We start from the raw sequence: 7574 nt of genomic DNA on the forward strand, positions 1-7574 counted from the left end.
TGAGTACAGAATATTTGCTGAGAGTAAATCGAAGAAAGACAGGAGCAATGAGAAGTAACAGAAATGAGAACAGTGATAAAATTCACATTAGAATTGGTGATCAAGAAGTAGGTGAAGTGGAGGAATTCTGCTATGACGGACGGAATAAGGGGGATATAAAAAGCAGACTAACACTGGCAAATGGAGCATTCCTGACCAAGAGAAGTTCACTAATATCGAACATTGGCCTTAATTTCAGAAAAGAATTTCTGAGGACGTACGTTCGGAACATGGTATTGTTGAGTACTAAAACATGGACCTTGGGAAAGCCGGAACAGCACAGAATCAAAGCATTTCAGATGTGGTGCTACGTACGAATGTTGAAAATTAGGTGGACTGATAACGTAAGGGATGTGGATGTTCCGCACAGAATAGGAGAGGAAAGGAATGAAAGGAAACCACTGAGAAGATTAAGGGACACGACGATAGGACGTCTGTGAAGACATCACGGAATAACATTCATGGTAGTAGAGTGATTTGTAGAGATAGAGATTGTAATACGTCCAGCAAATCATTGCGTACGTATGTTGCAAGTGCTATTCTGAGATGAAGAAATTGGGACAGGAGAGGAATTCGATGTGAGGCGCATCACGCCAATCGGAAGACTGATGACTAAAAAGGACAGGTCCTCAATTGTTGCCAGAACAGATTTTATTGAGGCAGAATCAAACTCTTTCTTATAGTGTACAATCGCCATGAACAGGACTAACAGACGATCGTTCCATCGTTGCGTAACTGCATTAAAAACATGCAGATGTATTGTGCTCTGTCTATCTTATGTGGCAAACACTTTCTTTTTCCTGGTTAAAGCGCAAAATTTTCTCTAGTGTAGATACAAATACGATGGCAGTAGTTGCTAGTGCGCTGTTTCGATGTACAATCTAAAGCGCAGTATAACCTCTTGTAAGTAGGCTGTTTAGGTTTTTTATATTGGTAACGCCAGGTAGCGCTCTGTATGAAAATCACTGGCTGTGCTGTGTGCAGTCTGTGGCTGGTTTGCGTTGTTGTTGGCCATTGTAGGTTTGGGCAGTTGGCTGTTAACAGTGCGTAGCATTGAGCAGTTGGAGGTGAGCCGCCAGCAGTGGCGGATGTGGGGAGACAAATGGCGGAGTTTTGAAATTTGTAAGACTGGATGGCATGAACTGCTATATATATTATAACTATTAAGGTAAATACATTGTTTGTTCTCTATTAAAGTCTTTCATTTGCTAGCTATGCCTATCAGTAGTTAGTGCTTTCCGTAGTTTGAATCTTTTATTTAGCTGGCAGTAGTGGCGTTCGCTGTATTGCAGTAGTTCGAGTAACGAAGATTTTTGTGAGGTAAGTGATTTGTGAAACGTATAGGTTAATTTAGTCAGGGCCATTCTCTTGTAGGGATTACTGAAAGTCAGATTGCGTTGCGCTAAAAAAAAATATTGTGTGTCAGTTTAAGCACAGTCATGTATAATTTTTCTAAGGGCACGTTTCATATGTCGACCCTTAGCCGAGGATACCTCACTGGAATCATCTAATTTTTTTCTTGTAGTTTGTGTAATTAGTGTAACTTTCGTTTATTGCTAGCGCGTAATTGTAGAGAGAATCTCCTTTGTAGCTGCAGTCTTTCATTGTTGTACAGTAAAACAGTTGTGGCATGCATGTAGATTAGCACCAAGTATTTCGCAGCTGCGCTTGCAATTAACGAGATATTATTTTCAGTGCTATGTTAATGTGTTCGCTTATTTTTGCTCTTCAAATTGTGCTTTTCTGTGTTATCGTGTGAAATATTGTGACAATAATGGCGTGTGAAAAACGTAATACTAGGCTCCAAAGTAAACTGAGAAATGACAGTGAAGACGAAAGCAGTGTGTTAACGCCGCCGAGTAATGAATTAACTAATGTTCAAAGTACTAATTTGGTAATTATGCATAGGGAATTGGAGCGGGCTGCAAATAATGGTGTAGGCAGTGAAACACTTAGTGAACAGGGAAGCATTATCGATCGATCGGTCGACAACAGCTCGCCTCAGGAATCCGAAATGACAGAACACAATATTGCAAATACTGTAGATTCAGGTTTTGCGTCCTCGCCGTTTTCTCAAATAAGTCAAGACACATTTCCTGCTTTTCTAAATGCAAATATTGCCGGTTCAAATGCATTGCGGAATAGCACTGAGGAACATGTTTCAGACACTAGTTCATTGTTATTACAATTAATGCAACAAATGGGACAAAAGCTTCAAAAGTTAGACACAATGGAACAACACCAGAGACAAACACAGCAACAGTTCGACACAATGGAACAAAATGTTCAAAAGTTAGACACAATGGAACAAAATCAGAGACAAACACAGCAAAAGCTTCAAAAGTTAGACACCACACTTGAATAAACACGTGAAGATTTAACTACTGAGTTACATAACATTGAATCGAAATGTCAAAAAGTCTGTAATGACGTAAAAACACAAATTTGTGAGCATTTTCAACCTATTTTTTCGCGGCAGGAAAATGCATTACAGAATCACGAAGCAGCCATAAAAGAACTGCAAACCATTGTTCATTAAAATCATGAGACCTTGTGGGCTAAAATTGACTCAGTTGCATCTACCGATTCGGTTACGCTACTTGCAAAAACTCAGGAAAACTTAAAGGACACTGTAGATAAGATTTCAACGCAAATGAACACTCTGAAACTTGGTTCAGAAAAACACACAGAGGAAATAAGTACACTATCGGATAAAGTAGCCGAACTTTCAGATCAGTTCACTAACGTATCTACAAAGGTAGATCATGATCTGAATGACACAAGACCTGTAGCCTTCACTGACACTGAAGAGTATGAACAAATTAGAAAATTCAAACAAAATCAGAATCAAATTAATACGCAACACAAAAGAGAAATCCGGGAAGTACAAGATCAGTTGGCACAAGTAATACAAAAATTACAAATTTCAGAGGACACTCGCGCGCCAACACGGGAAGAGGGACATAGAAATACGGAAAAGCCGCAAAATAATAACACAGGGCATTTCGGAAGTTGTGAAAGAAATTGGCAATGTGCACCGAATTTTGAGATGGAACCGCTGACACGACGTAACAATGACCGACATGCGACTCGCCGACATGATGATTTTGGCTATAAGCTGTTCATTACTACACGTAAATTCAAAACATTTAAGAATTCCGGCAACGACATTCATCCACAAGCGTGGCTTCAACAATTCTCTCATTGTTTCCCCCCCAACTGGTCATTAGAGCACAGATTAGAATTTATGTGTGGCTATTTAGAGAATGAACCAGCTGTAAGAATGCGATCGGTCATTCACGATTGCCACAGTGAAGGAGAATTATATCATGCCTTCCTCTCAGCATATTGGTCTCAAGCTACACAAGACCGAGTAAAACATAGCATCATAATGATGAAACACTTTGAACAATCTGAATTTTCCAGTCTTGTCAAATATTTTGAACACATGTTGCAAAAGAATCAATACCTGTCAAACCCATACAGCCCCTCAGAACTCATCCGCATTTGCTTAATCAAATTACCTGAACGTTTTCGACATATTATTTTGGCAGGACGTTGCAAAGACGACATTGAAGCTTTTCAGGGACTCTTACAAGAATTAGAAATTGACACAGACAGTCGCGGGATGTGAAAACAGGAAAACAATCACTACCGGTCACATCCGTCACAATTCCGTGACAACAGAAACAATAACTGGACACGACAAGTCTATTCTTACAACGCAAATCGCGACCAAAACAGACACCACCCATATGACAACCACTGCCAGAGTAATAATAGTTACAGAGAAAGGTCGCATTTCCATAGTAATGAATATCACAGAGACAATCAGAGAAACACACAATATGGGAACCAAAATAATTATTATCAAGGGAGACAGAATAACTTCAGACCCAACAGTTCAGCGCACAGTTATGATTCCGGGAGAAATTCTCCACCACATGACCGACAAACAAGAAACTATGTAAACTACCGACAAAACGACAGACCTGAATTCCATCAGAACTGGCGGGATTCAAACAGAGCAGGGCACTCTCGACAAGGTGAATTTGTAGGTCTCCTAATCCCAATAACGACGCACGCCAACAAAGAGATAGCAGACAATGACTCGCACCGCAGGCAGCCACATGCGCTGGCTGGCTCAGAGAAAAATAACGTAGACGCTAACCTTGAGAAAAATAAGCATTCTTTACCGATGTACCATATACCATATGATAATTCTGTTGAAGCTGGAGCTCTGCATACTAGAAACGGTAAAAGATTGCACCACATTTCACATGTAAAATCGTTTATTGAGAGATAATCTGCTTTTTAATTTAATCTGTGCCACAAAATTTTTCACTTTACATTTCTAGTACAACTTGTCACACTGAGAAACTGTTAACATGCAACAATGTTTTGAAGTTAACTATCCAGTCAAGAACCTAAGGAACTTATTTAGACAAGTTATTACAAATGCATTGTTATAGTGAACAGACGACACAGTGTTGTTATGTGTACATTCTTGCTTGTTAGATGCATGATTAAGTAACGCCTATCAGGCTTACATACTTAGAACATATAATTGTACTGCTAATGAGATTTCACTGCAACATTTTGGTTTACTTGAAAATACATTATGGATTTAAAGTGCTTTCTGAGAGATACCAGATGACACAGTGGTTAGTTTATTTAACAGCTACACGACTATATCACGACGCTACTAATGTGTGACACAATTTACATTGTTGCTTTTGCGGTGTATCTGTTTTATATCTGCACACTTTTTCTGAATTCTTCTGGAAAGTAAAACATGTTTTAATAGTAACTTTTGTGGTATAGCTACAATGAGACAGCCTTTTCCGTAGCACAACAATACGTTACATTATAGTACTTTCTTGATCATGGTAAGGTATGTAATAACTACGATATCTATACGCAAAGCATTTCACTTTTGTTTATGATGAGGTAAGTACATTGGCTTCAGCAGAACTTTGCTTACAGAGGATGATAACTCCAACACTTCCACAGAATTATCTTACAGCAAGACGCACATTTAGCACTACAGGACACGCATTTGAGTGATTAATTTTGTACTTAAACCATTTACTTTTCTAGATTTTTGAATTACAAAGAAAGTTTTCCGTGATACATTTCATTCCATTGCTGTAATCTGTAACACCTGAGGGTATAATTACATTAATCCTCAGGGGGGTACACGCTTACTTTGTGTACCATGTGTGTGGCAAGCACAAGGAGCCCTAGCTAATATGGTATTTGCTTATACAACTTTACACATCGGTACCATATTTCTCTAACACTTAAATTACACAGCTGATTATTTAACAGAGAAACAAACATTTTTTTACTACATCAGTGACACATGTTTACGCAATTACACAGTTGGATAACTTCACACTTACGAAATTGTATTTCGTCTGTACTTTGTGAACTGTTCATATTTTTTGGAACCATTGTGATACTATGAGAGCTTTGAATGATGTGTTTTGTATGGGATCATGATTTTCAAAGTACGTTTCAGGTAGATGACACTTTTGAAATGAGCAGAGAATTTTTTATAGGTTTTAAAATATTCAGAAAGCTACGACGATTTTGAGATGTGATTGATCTGTTATGATGTTATTATTACGACGACGATGTGTATTATGCTGTTGAGGTATGTTTATGGTCAATGAGATGATGCTATATGAGGAATCTGATTATGCTATGTATTTATTATGATGAAATATTGAAGACGTGTTGATGAATATGTATATGTGTAATAAGGTAAGGAATAAGGAGTAGTGGTTAGGGACTCTGACTTGTGAAAAATGATGATGGAAACCAAGAATCGTACTTTAAGAGTTATGAAATGTGTGTAAATGCGTGAATGTATCACAATGCCGGCGAAAATTTTTTGGACACTGTTACATCCACAGGATTTTGTTTCTACACATTTGCAACGCAAATTCTCGACCTGTGAAATTTTTAATATGAGACTGTCACTGTAGTGCACACTGGTGTTGTAAATATTTCGGTATGAAAGTTAAATGACCTCCACGTAATGCGTCGTGGGCACCCAGCTGCATGACAGTCGCCTGGAAAAAAACCATTAGTGTGTGCCTTTCAGAGGCACAGGTGGAGAAAGAAAAAGGGAGACCATTAACCTCGATATTGACATTCCTTTGTAGAAAGCATTGCAGATACCACACTTTCTGATATTTACTGAAATGACTAATGAAACGATGAGAAACATTTCATGGCTATTGTCTTGCTAGTTGAGAGACTTTTTACTGCCTTATGAAATGCCATATGGGTAGTGAATGACGTTTCACCCCTTGCTTTATGTATTTATTTTGTTTAATATCTAGTTTCTAGATGCACTGCAGCATTGGTTAAAATAAAATTTAATAGATGTACTAATATCACTATTTTCTGTCTACAGACCCAGCAAAGAATAATTTTATGATGTACTTTCTTAAAAGAGGGAGCGCAAAAAGACATTTCCACTTCACAGGAATTGCATACATAATTTTTGTCAGTGACTTGGTAACTTGTCTGCTAGAGTAAATTACAGTGATGCATCACTCTAGTGTTAAGATGTGACATAGGTATTAAACATGACCATTTTTACTGTAATATTTTTTCTGCTTGAGCTTTGTCATGTTTAGATATAAGTTATTGCATTTGCTGCTGCTGTTTGCCAGGCATAGTGCTACTAAATTTCACTTTGTATTACTCTGTTAAGCCAGTTTTACTACTGATTTATTTTTCTTGTTGCTGCACATTGGCTCATATTAGTTGTAATATTGCATTTGCTTGGTAATTTAGATTTACTGTAGCTTGCTCTGCCAATTTCCATTTTTTTGTCATTGCTGTTTGTGTTAATTGTTTTGTACTGCTGCATTGCCTTGTCCCTTAGTTTAGCATCTGAGCTCAGTAGATTTAAGTTAGCTTAAGATGGGGTAGGCTATATGTGAGAACTTATTGTGATGAATTGGAAGAAATGCATAGAGAAGCTATAAGAAAATGGTTTGACCAAAACAGTATTTTGAAAGAGGATATGAACAAAAAAGTAGGGTTTAGGGACAACAGGTTTAGGTAGGATTTTCTTGGAAATAAATGATGAGGTAAGATAATGGAAAATAAATAATGAGGTAAGAAATATGTGAACATATAAATACAGAAAGCATGCTTGGATAGGATTTTTTTGGTGGAAACAAATATTGAAATAAGAGGAAAGATCTATGGAATGAAGTTTTGGGTTGGACTGCAGTACCAAATGTTACACTGAACACGAACCCTGTCATTCCTTTTGTATTATTCCGCTATGTGTTTATGTACCCTTGTGTATTTGTTTTTTTCCTGTCTTTACTTGTTTAGCTAATAAGGTTTATGTTGTAGAATTTTTCTAATACTATGTTATTTACTTTGTAAAGATGTTTAGACATTATTTATTTTGTTTTACTTTAATGCTCATGTGTGAAGTTGATGTTTTAAAAATTATTCTGATCTTTTATGTGTGTACTTATGTCATAATTCTTGTAACACTA

The sequence above is a fragment of the Schistocerca cancellata genome, chromosome 1, assembly GCF_023864275.1.
Source record: "Schistocerca cancellata isolate TAMUIC-IGC-003103 chromosome 1, iqSchCanc2.1, whole genome shotgun sequence".
NCBI classification, from domain to species: domain Eukaryota; kingdom Metazoa; phylum Arthropoda; class Insecta; order Orthoptera; family Acrididae; genus Schistocerca; species Schistocerca cancellata.